Source organism: Schistocerca nitens, chromosome 7, assembly GCF_023898315.1.
Source record: "Schistocerca nitens isolate TAMUIC-IGC-003100 chromosome 7, iqSchNite1.1, whole genome shotgun sequence".
NCBI classification, from domain to species: domain Eukaryota; kingdom Metazoa; phylum Arthropoda; class Insecta; order Orthoptera; family Acrididae; genus Schistocerca; species Schistocerca nitens.
In genome coordinates, this window is record NC_064620.1 from 48,752,644 (window position 1) to 48,768,830 (window position 16,187).

Consider the following 16,187-nt stretch of genomic DNA (forward strand, 5'->3'; position numbering starts at 1 on the left):
CATGCATATCGCCGTCATCAATCCTGTGCACTATATCGTTAGCGAATGTCTCTCGTGCAGCAATGGTAGCGGCGCTGAGGGGTTGCCGCGTTTGAATTTTGCATGGATAGAGGTGTAAACTCTGGCGCATGAGACGATACGTGGACGTTGGCGTCATTTGGACCGCAGCTGCAACACGGCGAACGGAAACCCGAGGCCGCTGTTGGATCACCTGCTGCACTAGCTGCGCGTTGCCCTCTGTGGTTGCCGTACGCGGTCGCCCTACCTTTCCAGCACGTTCATCCGTCACGTTCCCAGTCCGTTGAAATTTTTCAAACAGATCCTTTATTGTATCGCTTTTCGGTCCTTTGATTGCATTAAACCTCCGTTGAAAAGTTCGTCTTGTTGCAACAACACTGTGTTCTAGGCGGTGGAATTCCAACACCAGAAAAATCCTCTGTTCTAAGGAATAAACCATGTTGTCTACAGCACACTTGCACGTTGTGAACAGCACACGCTTACAGCAGAAAGACGACGTACAGAATGGCGCACCCACAGACTGCGTTGTCTTCTATATCTTTCACATCACTTGCAGCGCCATCTGTTGTTGAAAATTGTAACTACTGTAATTTCGAAAGTTTGTCCGCCTGAAAATGTACTGTTGTCCCAAGCATATTGCAACAAACGGTGTATTTCTATCGCTGCTCGTTTAGGTTTTATTGCCATTTCAAATATACCGGTCATTTTTGAAACACCCTGTATATTTTAATGCAAAACGAATGTATTTCTTGTAACCATGATGAATGAATGTCTTACACCCTGAAGAATACAACTTAGCAGTGCTGTATACTGTCCACTTCCTTCGGCATCCTGGCCTAACTCTACGTGTTCCTGTCCGCATCGGTCTTCAACTTGTCCGAAGAGCTCTTGCTTCACCTGTTCATCTCGACAACTCAGCAGAAATTCAAAAACTGCCATTCTCCACATATTGTTACACAACTATTTAAAGAAGTGCATTGGAAAGCTAAAAACGGTAGTAGTACTCAGTGAATATTTTCTACTTTGGAATGAACACTGATTGCAATGACTATGTACAAGGCGAACAAAAATCAATACCACATGACAAGTAAAACTTAATTATCCATAAAAACGCTGGGAAAAATCTCCAAAGACCTGATCGATCATGTTACAGAGCAATTAAGTCGTATGAAATGCGATGGAACCAGCTCACAAAAAATTCCTACATCTACATCTAAATCTACATCTACATGGATAGTCTGCAAATCACGTTCAAGTGCCTGGCGGAGGGTTCATCGAACCACCTTCACAATTCTCTGTTATTCCAATCTCGTACAGCGCTCGGAAAGAATGAACACATATATCTTTCCGTACGAGCTCTGATTTCCCTTATTTTGTCGTGGTGATCGTTCGTCCCTATGTAGGTCGGTGTCAACAAAATATTTTCGCATTTGGAGGAGAAAGTTCGTGACTGGAATTACGTGAGAAGTTTCCGTCGCAACGAAAAACGCCTTTCTTTTAATGATGTCCAGCCCAAATCCTGTATCATTTCTGTGACACACTCTCATATACTTCGCGATAATACAAAACGTGTTGCCTTTCTTTGAACTTTTTCGATGTACTCCGTCAGTCCTATCTGGTAAGGATCGCACACCGTGCAGCAGTATTCTAGAAGAGGACGGACAAGCGTAGTGTAGGCAGTCTCCTTAGTAGGTCTGTTACATTTTCCAAGTGTCCTGCAAATAAAACGCACTCTTTGGTTTGCCTTCCCCACAACATTTTCTATGTGTTCCTTCCAATTTAAATTGTTCGTACTTGTAATACCTAGGTATTTAATTGAGTTCACGGCTTTTAGATTAGACAGATTTATCATGTAACCGAAGTTTTAACTAGTTCCTTTTAGCACTCATGTGGATGACCTCACACTTTTTGTTATTTAGGGTCAATTGCCACTTTTCGCATCATTTAGATATCTTTTCTAAATCGTTTTGCTGTTTGTTTTGATCTTGAGGAACGCCAGAAATCACTTCTATTTTACTCGATGACTTTCCGTCAATTACTACGAACTGTGACCTCTGTGACAGGAAATCACAAATCCAGTCACATAAATGAGACGATATTCCGTAAGCACCCAATTTCACTACGAGCCGTTTGTGTGGTACAGTGTCAAAAGTCTTCTGAAAATACAGAAATACGGAATCGATCTGCAATCCCTTGTCAATAGCACTCAATACTTCATGTGAATAAAGAGCTAGTTGTGCTTCACAGGAACGATGTTTTCTAAACCCATGTTGGCTGTGTGTCAATAGACCGTTTCTTCGAGGTAATTCATAAAGTTCCAACACAATATATGTTTCAAAATTCTGCTTCATATCGACGTTAACGATATGGGCCTGTAATTTAGTGGATTACTCCTACTACCTTTCTTGAATATTGGTGTGACCTGTGCAACTTTCTAGTCTTTGGGTACGGATCTTTTGTCGAGCGAACGGTTGTAGGGAGCTAATGCATCAGCGTACCCTCAAAGGAACCTAATTGGCATACTGTCCGGACCTGAAGACTTGCCTTTATTAAGTGATTTAAGTTGTTTCACTACTCCGAGGATATTTACGTCTACGTTACTCATGTTGACAGCTGTTCACGATTCGAATTCTGGAATATTTGCTTCGTCTTCTTTTGTGAAGGCATTTCGGAAGGCTGTGTTTAGTAACTCTGCTTTGGCAGCACTGTCTTCGAAAGTATCTCCATTGCTATCGCGAAGAGAAGGCATTGATTGTTTCTTGCCGCTAACATACTTCACATACGACCAGAATCTCTTTGGATTTTCTGCCAGGTTTCGAGACAAAGTTTCGTTGTGGAAACTGTTATAAGCATCTCTCATTGAAGTCCGCATTAAATTTGGAGCTTCTTTAAAAGATCGCCAATTTTGGGGATTTTGTGTTTGTTTAAGTTTGGCATGTTTGTTTCGTTGTTTCTGCAACAGTGTTCTAACCCATTTCATGTATCAAACAGGATCAGCTCCGTGGTTTGTTAATTTATTTGGTATAAATCTTTCAATTGCTGCCGAGACTATTCCTTTGACTTCAAGCCACATCTGGTCTACACTTTCATTATTAATTTGGAATGAGTAGAGATTGTCTCTCAGGAAGGCGTCAAGTGAATTTTTATCTGCTTTTTTGCATAGGTATATTTTTCGCATATTTTTGGAGGATTTGTGGATTACAATATTCAATCTCGCTACGACAACATTGTGTTGACTAATCCTTGAATCGGTTTTGCTGCTCGTTATTAAGTAAGGATTATTTGTTGTTAAGAGGCCAAGTGCGTTTTCACATCCGTTTACTATTCGCGTGGGCTCATGGACTAACCGCTCGAAATTATTTTCAGACAACGCGTTTAGCACAATTTCAGATAATATTTTATGCGTACCTCCGGAATTGAACATGTATTTTCTCCAAAATATCGACGCTAAATTAAAGTCACCACCAACTGTTATCGTATGAGCCGGATACGTGTTTGAAATTAAACTAAAGTTTTCTTTGGACATTTCAGAAACTGTATCATCTGGATTGGGAGGTCGGTATTATTATTATTTCATTCCGGTTGGCAACAGTGACCTCTGCCCGTACTAACTCACATCAACTATCTACTTCAATTTCCCGACAAGATAAACTACTTCTAACAGCAACAAACACCCCACCGCCCACCGTTAGGTTCTTCGCAAAAATTTCGGCTCAGCTTATATCCGGCTTTAGCCAGCTTTCAGTGCCTATAACGATTTGAGCACCAGTGCTTTCAATTAGCGCTTGGAGCTCTGGTAATTTCCCAACACAGCTACGACTGTTATACCAATGGTTCCTGTATCCACGTTCTTCCTGTGTTCAGCCTGCACCCTTTGTGACAGAAGCCCTTCTTGTGTTTTCCCGAGACCCTCTAACCTAAACATCCTCCCTGTTTACGCCACACAGCCCCTGCTACCCGTGTAGCCGCCCCCTACATAATGTGGACACCTGACCTATTCAGCGGAACCCGATACCCAACCACCCTTTGGCGCAAGTCGAGGAATCTACAGCCTACACGGTCGCAGAACCATCTGAGCCTCTGATTGAGACCCTCCACTAAGCTCTGTATGAGAGGTCCGCTATCGATTCTGTCGACTATGCTGCAAATGGTCAGCTCTGCTTCCATCTTGCAAGCAAGACTGGCACCCTTAACCACTCCTGTCAGCCGCTCTAAACCAGAGAGAATCTCTTCTGATCCAAAGTGACACACATCATTGGTACCGACGTGAGCCACCACCTGCAGTTGGCTGTACCCTGTGCTCTTCATGGCATCCGGGAGGACCCTTTCCACATCTGGAATGACTCCATTTTGTATGCACAAGGAGTGCACACTGGTTTTCTTACCCCTCTTGTCAGCCAAGTCCCTAACGGGTCCCATAACGTGCCTAGTGCTGGAGTTCCCAACTACCAATAATCCCACCCTCTGTGATTGCCCGGATCTTGCAGGCTGAGAGGTTTCCTCTGAAACAGGACAGGCGACAGCATCTGGCCCAGGGACAGTGTCAGCCACAGATACACTCCTGCAAATTGAAATAAGAACACCGTGAATTCATTGTCCCAGGAAGGGGAAACTTTATTGACACATTCCTGGGGTCAGATACATCACATGATCACACTGACAGAACCACAGGCACATAGACACAGGCAACAGAGCATGCACAATGTCGGCACTAGTACAGTGTATATCCACCTTTCGCAGCAATGCAGGCTGCTATTCTCCCATGGAGACGATCGTAGAGATGCTGGATGTAGTCCTGTGGAACGGCTTGCCATGCCATTTCCACCTGGCGCCTCAGTTGGACCAGCGTTCGTGCTGGACGTGCAGACCGCGTGAGACGACGCTTCATCCAGTGTTGGCCCTGTGTGCCTCGGTCGTATGCAGTCCTGATTGTGGCGCTCACCTGCACGGCGCCAAACACGCATACGACCATCATTGGCACCAAGGCAGAAGCCACTCTCATCGCTGAAGACGACACGTCTCCATTCGTCCCTCCATTCACGCCTGTCGCGACACCACTGGAGGCGGGCTGCACGATGTTGGGGCGTGAGCGGAAGACGGCCTAACGGTGTGCGGGACCGTAGCCCAGCTTCATGGAGACGGTTGCGAATGGTCCTCGCCGATACCCCAGGAGCAACAGTGTCCCTAATTTGCTGGGAAGTGGCGGTGCGGTCCCCTACGGCACTGCGTAGGATCCTACGGTCTTGGCGTGCATCCGTGCGTCGCTGCGGTCCGGTCCCAGGTCGACGGGCACGTGCACCTTCCGCCGACCACTGGCGACAACATCGATGTACTGTGGAGACCTCACGCCCCACGTGTTGAGCAATTCGGCGGTACGTTTACCCGGCCTCCCGCATGCCCACTATACGCCCTCGCTCAAAGTCCGTCACCTGCACATACGGTTCACGTCCACGCTGTCGCGGCATGCTACCAGTGTTAAAGACTGCGATGGAGCTCCGTATGCCACGACAAACTGGCTGACACTGACGGCGGCGGTGCACAAATGCTGCGCAGCTAGCGCCATTCGACGGCCAACACCGCGGTTCCTGGTGTGTCCGCTGTGCCGTGCGTGTGATCATTGCTTGTACAGCCCTCTCGCAGTGTCCGGAGCAAGTATGGTGGGTCTGACACACCGGTGTCAATGTGTTCTTTTTTCCATTTCCAGGAGTGTAGTAGCTGCAACTTGTTTGTCGGACAAACTGGGGAAGCCTTACGTGCGCCTGCCTGGGTAGTCTTTCGTCGTCTGATTCGCCCTGTTGCGACCTCCGACTCGACCACAGGTGAGCCGTCAACCTCAGTGCAAGCGGTAACTGGGTTGGCTACTGGTGAGGACCGATCAGAGGACTCTGACGTGCTGGACGTCCGTTGGTTCCCCACGGCCAGCCCACAACAGTGGTGCCCATCCACTGCAGCCTAAAGCTGTGTAACCGAAGTCATCACAGCCTGAAGCTGAGAGCGAAGTGTCACCACCTCGTCTCGCATCTGCACACAATAATCGCATTCCCTGTCCATACTAAAGACCGTGGAAAACTAAACTATGTAGATAAACGGACTATCGGCACGTGCTGCTTAACTCTACTGTAGACCCAGACGAAAACGCACGAGCTGTGTCTAATAATATGCAGATATTAAAAAACCTAACTACGGAAGCACTCAGGTGAATCTAAATAATTGGCCCCTGATTTGGAACTTGTAATATGTCGCAAAATCGATTTACTATCCGACGCAAACGAAGCGAGGGAACTGTGGCCATTAGATATTAAAATTACCCTCAGATACTCAAGAAACTAAACTATTAAAGCACACAGACAATACAATAAAATTCACTCTTGGTTAGGAACTCGTAAATGTCACAAAAGCGGTTACTTCCCTGTTGTTGCGTGTGTCTCGGTCGACTACTACTGCCTTATTGCTGTCTGACTGACAGAAATATGTTAAGATTTTATGTAGTATTTTATGTCGTTAAGTAAAAATCAAATGTAATTATAGAAAGTAAAATAAAACTGAGGCCTGTAGATCCATCCCTCTTTTAGACTCAGTTCCCCTGTGGACCGCACCTGAATAGGTGGACGAACCAAAATATTCAGGGTATCAGCCAAGGGGCAATTATGAACATAAAGCAAATGTTATTTCTGTAAAGAGGAATTAAAAGAGTCGCAATCAGTTAACTTGTATCAGGTCTGTAATCCAAATGAAAGTCTCTCGATGTAATTTTTGTCGAAAGAATACGAATCTAACTTTAAAGCAAAAAGACCATCCTCAACAGTTAACTGCGTATGGACAATGTGATTTGACTTTTGTTTTTGAATGTTGATCCCAGATGCAAGTGTGCGTGCAGGACTCAACATTCAAGGAGACATTCGTGGTGTCACAACCAGAATTACGGAATTTCCCCCATATGATGAGAAATAACTAGTAAATGATAGCGTCCAGTACGCTTAAGCGAAACACAATTTAATTTCTTTTATTGGCTCCAACATCTATGTAATTCGGCGATGCGTGAGTCTTCCACAGCTAGTACTGGGATAAAAATTATGCACAGACAACAGTGTTAGAATATTATAAAAGAACGTGTACGGCCGAGAAAAGCTCTCCTGTACTCTTGTTATTTTGACGTCTATTAGATGACGACCTCTTGACGGAAATTAGGTCTTTCTTGATCGCTGTCGCAGAACTCTATTACTAAATACGAATTTTATTTACATGTGAAGACTGAATGTTTAATACAGCATAAAAATTAACTACGTATTACGACTATTTTATCCGAAGATCTTGATTCATTTTAAATAAAAAGGCAAAAATAGGTTTCATTTATTAAAAGTGAGGAGACTCAATACGAAAGCTTCTCGTTTGTTTCGCAATTATTTCAGAGCCGAGACTGTGTGATTACTACACTCCTGGAAATTGAAATAAGAACACCGTGAATTCATTGTCCCAGGAAGGGGAAACTTTATTGACACATTCCTGGGGTCAGATACATCACATGATCACACTGACAGAACCACAGGCACATAGACACAGGCAACAGAGCATGCACAATGTCGGCACTAGTACAGTGTATATCATCCTTTCGCAGCAATGCAGGCTGCTATTCTCCCATGGAGACGATCGTAGAGATGCTGGATGTAGTCCTGTGGAACGGCTAGCCATGCCATTTCCACCTGGCGCCTCAGTTGCACCAGCGTTCGTGCTGGACGTGCAGACCGCGTGAGACGACGCTTCATCCAGTCCCAAACATGCTCAATGGGGGACAGATCCGGAGATCTTGCTGGCCAGGGTAGTTGACTTACACCTTCTAGAGCACGTTGGGTGGCACGGGATATATGCGGACGTGCATTGTCCTGTTGGAACAGCAAGTTCCCTTGCCGGTCTAGGAATGGTAGAACGATGGGTTCGATGACGGTTTGGATGAACCGTGCACTATTCAGTGTCCCCTCGACGATCACCAGTGGTGTACGGCCAGTGTAGGAGATCGCTCCCCACACCATGATGCCGGGTGTTGGCCCTGTGTGCCTCGGTCGTATGCAGTCCTGATTGTGGCGCTCACCTGCACGGCGCCAAACACGCATACGACCATCATTGGCACCAAGGCAGAAGCCACTCTTATCGCTGAAGACGACACGTCTCCATTCGTCCCTCCATTCACGCCTGTCGCGACACCACTGGAGGCGGGCTGCACGATGTTGGGGCGTGAGCGGAAGACGGCCTAACGGTGTGCGGGACCGTAGCCCCGCTTCATGGAGACGGTTGCGAATGGTCCTCGCCGATACCCCAGGAGCAACAGTGTCCCTAATTTGCTGGGAAGTGGCGGTGCGGTCCCCTACGGCACTGCGTAGGATCCTACGGTCTTGGCGTGCATCCGTGCGTCGCTGCGGTCCGGTCCCAGGTCGACGGGCACGTGCACCTTCCGCCGACCACTGGCGACAACATCGATGTACTGTGGAGACCTCACGCCCCACGTGTTGAGCAATTCGGCGGTACGTTTACCCGGCCTCCCGCATGCCCACTATACGCCCTCGCTCAAAGTCCGTCAACTGCACATACGATTCACGTCCACGCTGTCGCGGCATGCTACCAGTGTCAAAGACTGCGATGGAGCTCCGTATGCCACGGCAAACTGGCTGACACTGACGGCGGCGGTGCACAAATGCTGTGCAGCTAGCGCCATTCGACGGCCAACACCGCGGTTCCTGGTGTGTCCGCTGTGCCGTACGTGTGATCATTGCTTGTACAGCCCTCTCGCAGTGTCCGGAGCAAGTATGGTGGGTCTGACACACCGGTGTCAATGTGTTCTTTTTTCCATTTCCAGGAGTGTATTTGCATATTACATTACGTTAGATCCCGGGACCGAGGACTTTTTGATTACTAATAGAAGACACCACCTCCTTTTTAATTCATTTATTTAATATTAATAGCGGGGACTTGAACCCGGAATCTGCTGCTTATTTTCTTTTTTTCCGCGGTAAGGTGGTCACATTAACCGCTATTTTCTTTTTTAATATAGCTACCCTTTTCTTTTCTCTCTCTATCTACTCTCTCCCTCACTTTCTTGATAATAAAGAAACTTACAAAAAATAGGTCTATTAGCCACCGCCGCTTTTGGCCCCTAACTATGCCTATTCTAATAGTTCTACCTAAATTAAGACAGGATGAAAGAAAAGGAAGGGAGGGTGTCGTATATATGTAACAAAGAAGAAGCTGTTTTTTAAATTAAAAAGAAAAGCCTCTGGAGAGAAGGCCGTGACACCACCTGTAGGCGTGGAGATATCCACGTACGCCTTCTCAAAAATGAAGGCGAATACCTTCGAGGATAATAGTATCAAAAATCCAAAGATAGTGCATCAGATCAGATTGTCTGCTGATTGCAAGGTCTTCGTTCCAAGTACACGGCGTGTCATAGAAAGCGTTCTAAAGGAAGAATTACCTATATTTCACATTACGGACTACGGCGCAATGTCGTTCGTTCACAAAACAACAAAAATCCAGAATACTCAGCTCACCTGTGACAAAAAAAAAAAAAAAATCAAACTCCTCCCCTAGACCAAGGGTGCTCATTAAAGCCTGTAATTTGATTTATATTCCGTACATGATGTTTAAGAACATGAACTGTTGCCGGCCGGGTGGCCGAGCGGTTCTAGGCGCTACAGTCTGGAACCGCGCGACCGCTACGGTCGCAGGTTCGAGTCCTGCCTCGGGCATGGATGTGTGTGATTTCCTTAGGTTAGTTCGGTTTAAGTAGTTCTAAGTTCTAGGGGACTAATGACCTTAGAAGTTAAGTCCCATAGTGCTCAGAGCCATTTGAACCGTGAACTTCTACGCAAAAATTTTCTGAAAACTTTAGCGGCAACGTTGTAAGAAAGCTATGGCCCGATTGTCTATTATACGTTTGGAGCACAGCATTGTGTGGTAGTGGAACATGGTCTATGGAAATCTGGAACGGAAGAGAGTCAAAGCATTTGAGGTGTTGTGCTACAGAAGAAAGTTGAAAATTTGGTAGACTGATAAGCTAAGGAATGAGCGAGTTCTCCGCAGAATCAGAGTCGTCAATGAAAGGAATATATAGAAACCTCTGACAAAAACAAGGGACAGGATTATAAAAATAGTTCAAATGGCTCTGAGCACTATGGGACTTAACACCTGAGGTCATCAGTCCCGTAGAACGTAGATCTACTTAAACCTAAGGAAGTCACACACATCCAACCCGAGGCAGAATTCGAACCTGCGACCGGAGCGGTCGCGCGGTCCCAGACTGAAGCGCCTAGAACCGCTCGGCCACATCGGCCGGCGACGGGATTATAGGAAATGTTTTAAGACATCAGGGGATGGCTTTCACAGTACAAGAGGGAACTGTAGAATGTAAAAACATAGAGGTAGCTAGAGATTAGAATAAATTCAGCAAATAATTGAGAACGTAGGTTGGAAGTGCTACTCTGAAATGAAACTGTTGGCACAGTAGAGGAATTCAGTGATCGAAACTGTTTGCCACGATCGCCAGTGGAAGACATGGAGCTGACTCCTCTAGGGAAAGTCCTTGTCTCCTATGGGTGAGATGCTCTGTTGCCTCTGTAGATGACGGTTTCTTACATGAGTTTCCACCCACAGTTTATTTTTCTCCTAGAATTCTCTGAAACCGTCAATGTTTTTCGGTGTACAGGAGAAAATAAACTACAGTGGAAACTTGTAACCAAAACCGCCATCCATGAAGGCAATGGAGCATCGAAAACCTAGCAGACAATGCCTATCTACACAGAAACTAGCTCGATCATCTCCACTGGTGATCACTGAATAACAAACAACTCTGCTAGAAGTTCCGCTTACTGCCCGTCGTCGTACAAAGTCACGTTTGCTGCTGAAGGGGTGGCCTAATGCGAGGCGCTGACGCCGACAACTTCGGCCCTCTGTGGCGTCGTAGTATCGCCTTTCCACGCACCAATTAATATCTCAATTTCTTCCTCAAGACACCCTCTACACGCCTTCTCACTTTATCGAAACATTTCAGAGACGTCCTATGTAGAAATACGCCTGAAAGCCTCAAAAGCTTTTTAAGCTGAGATCGACGTACTTCAGATGTGGTGGTAAATGTTTGCCATTCCTGGAGAGTGTCGTATTTACAACTACCGTAACTTCTAACAGCGACACAGGGTGACGTGGCCTCTGGTAGCAGTTCTTCACAATATACAGCGTTACTAAGTGACCACTGTGTTGTCTTTTGGAGATGACTAATATTTGGGTCACTTACCTTATCTGCGGGGTTACAGGGTTCATGGGTGTTTCACCTGAATTACCCTCATCACAACTTTGACGCAACGGTGGACAGTGGGTTATTTGGAATTCTGGAGTGTGAAATCCGTCCCCAAACGTTGCTGCTCTGTCGCTGAAATTCTCCACCAGGGATTGGTGGCGCCGGTGTCTGGAACCACAGTAATCCTCAAACTTGGTCCGTCTTCGCACTCAGCCGGCAAACTCCTTGGCTTACAGCGTCTGCCCCCGGCTATGGAGCGCTGCTGAAATGCCAGCCCCTCTCGCCACGCAAATTACCTCTTATCGTCCTTCCGTGTCATTTTCTAATTGCCAAATTTACTTCCTTCCGGGGGAGTCAGCGTCGGAGGAGAAATTACCAACTTGTAGATCCCCTTCCGCAGAACCACAACACCTCTTTTCTCGCAACGGTGTACTGCCACGCCATTCGGAGAAAATGTAGTCGAGAGCGGCAACAAAATGAAAACAGAATATTTACATGCACTGTAATTACACACTTACATCTTAGTAGCTGCCCGGCGAGCTTTCTTTAATTTTCTGACGGTTTGAAACAAAATATTTATTTTATAGTCAGATAATATGAGACAATAATTGATAAAGTTCTGCTCATGCCATTACCGTTACATTCTTATGGCTTGTGGTTAAAGATGTCGGGAAATACTCTTAAAACTAGCATGACGGATTCTGTCGTTTGAGTGTGCACTCTGACTTTACAGCACAACCGCTAGTTTCTGGATTTCCTATACTTGCACGAACTTTTGCTGGGAAAAACTGGTGCTCTGTACAGCACGTTGTTCTCGCTTTCTGCGGTTATTGACGAAAAGGAAGACTCACGCACGTCACTCTAACATACAACTTGTCTTTTTCCCTCCCTAGACTATAGCTCATCGCAATGCAAACCATTCTCCTAGTCACTAAATATAAAGGGAGGTCAGTGATGAGATGGGTGTAAAACAATAGTTGTGGATCTTCGTGTATGATCGTCTTTTGTGCGTCTCCTTCATATCTGTGTCTTCTGGAGATGATTTATTGTAACAGAATCTATGTATTCTACCTGCATCGAAGTTATTCGCTTTAAATGTCGTAATAAGGCTGGTTACTCTTTGCTTCGGACTGATAATGGTCTATTGATCGCAACATGTAGCACTGGGCACAAAAATGAACAACTGATGGTCGTCTACAATTAAGTATCGCTATTATTTGACAGCTCGCCTCACCGAAGATCTAAATGTCAAAGAATACTTGAACTCAGTTTAGTAGTACCTCGAACTTAGCGCCATACCGTTTGTCTGATACAAATTAATATTAAAAACGACTCACGTACACTGATAAATAACGTTTTGATGCACCTTCCGAATGCCAAATAGGATACATTTTGTAATTTCTTAGACTTTCCCGGCGAAATATCGTGTTTGGAAGACGCTGATATCCGGCAGAAAAACCGATTTCCACGAGGATACATTTTGTGTGGCATATGTTCGACAAGTGACTTGTAGGTTTCTGGAGGTGTTAAGCACCGAATGTTTACGGACAGGTCACACGATTCCCCTTAAAGTACGAGTAGGTGGTTTGTGGGCTTGGGGACGGCAACCGATAGTGTCTCATTTGTGCTACTTCTGGTTGACATCAGGTGAATTTCGCATCAGGGTCATTAACATGGATTCGCTTTCTTGCTTCTCAAACCACTGTAGCACGATTATGGCCTTTTGGTCCGTCCGGTTACCCTGCAGGAATATGCTTTTACTGTCGGGGAAGATATCATGCATTAAGGAGTGCAGGTGCTCTGCAATAATGTTCATGTCGTCCACAGCGGTCATGATGCCTCATATCACTACCGTAGGGCCCACGTGTGACAATACAAACGTCCTGTATACAGGGTGGTCCATTGATAGTGACCGGGCCAAATACCTCACGGAATAAGCATCAAACGAAAAGAACTACAGAGAACGAAACTTGTCTAGCTTGAAGGGGGAAACCAGATGGCGCTATGGTTGGTCCGCTAGATGACGCTGCCTTAGGTCAAACTGATATCAACTGCGATTTTGTTAATAGGAACCCCTATTTTTTATCACATATTCGTGTAGTACGCAAAGAAATACGAATGTTTTAGTTGGACCATTTTTTTCACTTTGTAGGAAGGCGCTGTAATAGTCACAAGCGCGTAAGTACTGGTATCACATAACATTCCGACAGTGCGGACGGTATTTATTTCGTGATACATTACACGTGTTAAAATGGACCGTTTACCAATTGCGGAAAATGTCGATATCGTGTTGATGTATGGCTACTGTGATCAAAATGCCCAATGGGCGTGTGCTATGTAGTCTGCTCGGTATCCTGGACGACATCATCCAAGTGTCCGGACCACTCGCCGGATCGTTACGTTATTTAAGGAAACAGGAAGTGTTGAGCCACATGTGAAACGTCAACCACGACCTGCAACAAATGATGGTGCCCAAGTAGGTGTTTCAGCTGCTGTCGCGGCTAATCCGCACATCAGTAGCAGACAAAGTGCGCCAGAATCGGGAATCTCAAAAACGTCGGTATTGAGAATGCTACATCAACATCGATTGCACCTGTACGATATTTCTATGTACCAGCAATTGCATGGCGACGAATTTGAACGTCGTGTATTGTTCTGCCACTGAGCACAAGAGAAATAACGGGACGATGACAGACTTTTTGCACGCGTTCTATTTAGCGACGAAGCGTCATTCACCAACAGCGGTAACGTAAACCGGCATAATATGCATTATTGGACAACAGAAAATCCACGATGGCTGCGACAAGTGGAACATTAGCGACCTTGGCGGGTTAATGTATGGTGCAACACTGTGGGGGAAGGATAATTGGCTTCCATTTTATCGATGGCAATCTAAATGGTGCAATGTCTGCTGATTTCCTACGTAATGTTCTACCGATGTTACTACAAGATGATTCACTGCATGACAGAATGGCGATGTTCTTCCAACATGATGGATGTCCGGCACATAGCGGTATTGAATAGCATATTTCATGACAGATGGATTTGTCGTAGAAGCACCACACCATGGTCCACACGTTCACGGGATCTGACGTGCCGGGATTTCTTTCTGTGGGGAAAGTTGAAGGATATTCGCTATCGTGATCCACCGACAACGGCTGACAACATGCGTCAGCGCATTGTCAATGCATGTGCGAACATTACGGAAGGCGGACTACTCGCTGTTGAGAGGAATGTTGTTACACGTACTGCAAGTGCATTCAGGTTGACGGACATCATTTTGAGCATTTATTGCATTAATGTGGTATTTACAGTTAATCACGCTGTAACAGTATGCGTTCGCAGAAATGATAGGTTCACAAAGGTACATGTGTCACATTGGAACAACCTAAATAAAATGTTCAAACGTACCTACGTTCTGTATTGTAATTTAGAAAACCTAGCTGTCACCAACTGTTCGTGTAAAATTTTGAGCCATATGTTTGTGACTACAACGCCATCTATCACAAAAAAAGTGGTTCAACTAAAACAGTTATATTTCTTTACGTACTATACGAATATGTAACAAAAAATCGGGGTTACTATTTACAAAAACGGAGTTCATATCCGTTTGACCTATGACAGCGCCATCTAGCGGGCCAACCATAGCGCCATCAGGTTTCCTCCTTCAAGCTAGACAAGTTTCGTTCTTTGTAGTTTTACGTTTGACGCTTATATCGTGAGATATTTGGCCCGGTCACGATCAATGGACCACCCTGTAAATAATAATACTAGCCTGACCAGCCTGAGTCCGTGGTGTGGTGCAACTCACGAGCAGCCGTTCGCCTAGGAGACGATCATCGACCTGAAGTAAGAAGAAAAGTGGTCCATCCTACCAGGTGACATGTCTCTATTGATCCGTGATACAACATCGACGATCCCTTGCTTGCTGCGGCAAGTGGCAATACCTCAGGTCAACAATAGAAAATGCAAGGGTCGTCCGCCGAGGAACTACATAGTGAACAATGTTCACTGAACAATGTTCTCCAAACTCCAGAACCTGCTTTAGAATTGCAGTCTGTAGTCAGGTCTGCCACAGATCGCCGCCTATCCTGCCTTGCAGATCAGAAAAGTCTTCGACGTCCTGTGATCAAACATGGACGTTGCTTCCATCGTCCTTCAACCACTTTCCTGAGTAATCGTCTTACGCAGCCCGGACTTCTGCGAGATGCGCAGGAAGAGAGCCAATGTTTTTCTTGTAACCCAGGTGCCCGGCTGTACTATCTGTCATTTGCTGAGGTCGTACAGCATCTGATCAAAAGTATCCCGACACCATGAGTAATTTGGCACTGACAAATAGGAGTAATCGTCTTACGCAGCCCGGACTGCTGCGAGATGCGCAGGAAGAGAGCAAATGTTTTTCTTGTAACCCAGGTGCCGGGCTGTACTATCTGTCATTTGTTGAGGTCGTACAGAATCTGATCAAAAATATCCCGACACCATGAGTAATTTGGAACTGACAAATAGGAGTAATCGTCTTACGCAGCCCGGACTGCTGCGAGATGCGCAGGAAGAGAGACAATGTTTTTCTTGTAACCCAGGTGCCGGGCTATACTATCTGTCATTAGTTGAGGTCGTACAGAATCTGATCAAAAGTATCCCGACACCATGAGTAATTCGGAACTGACAAATAGGAGTAATCGTCTTACGCAACACGGACTGCTGCGAGATCTGCAGGAAGAGAGTCAATGTTTTTCTTGTAACCTAGGTACCGGGCTGTAGTAATCTGTCATTTGCTGAGGTGGTACAGCATCTGATTAAAAGTATCCCGTCATCTTGAGTAATTAGGAACTGACAACTAGGAGCGACAAGAGTCAGTCCTAGCAGAATAAAAGGAGGCTGAGTGTTT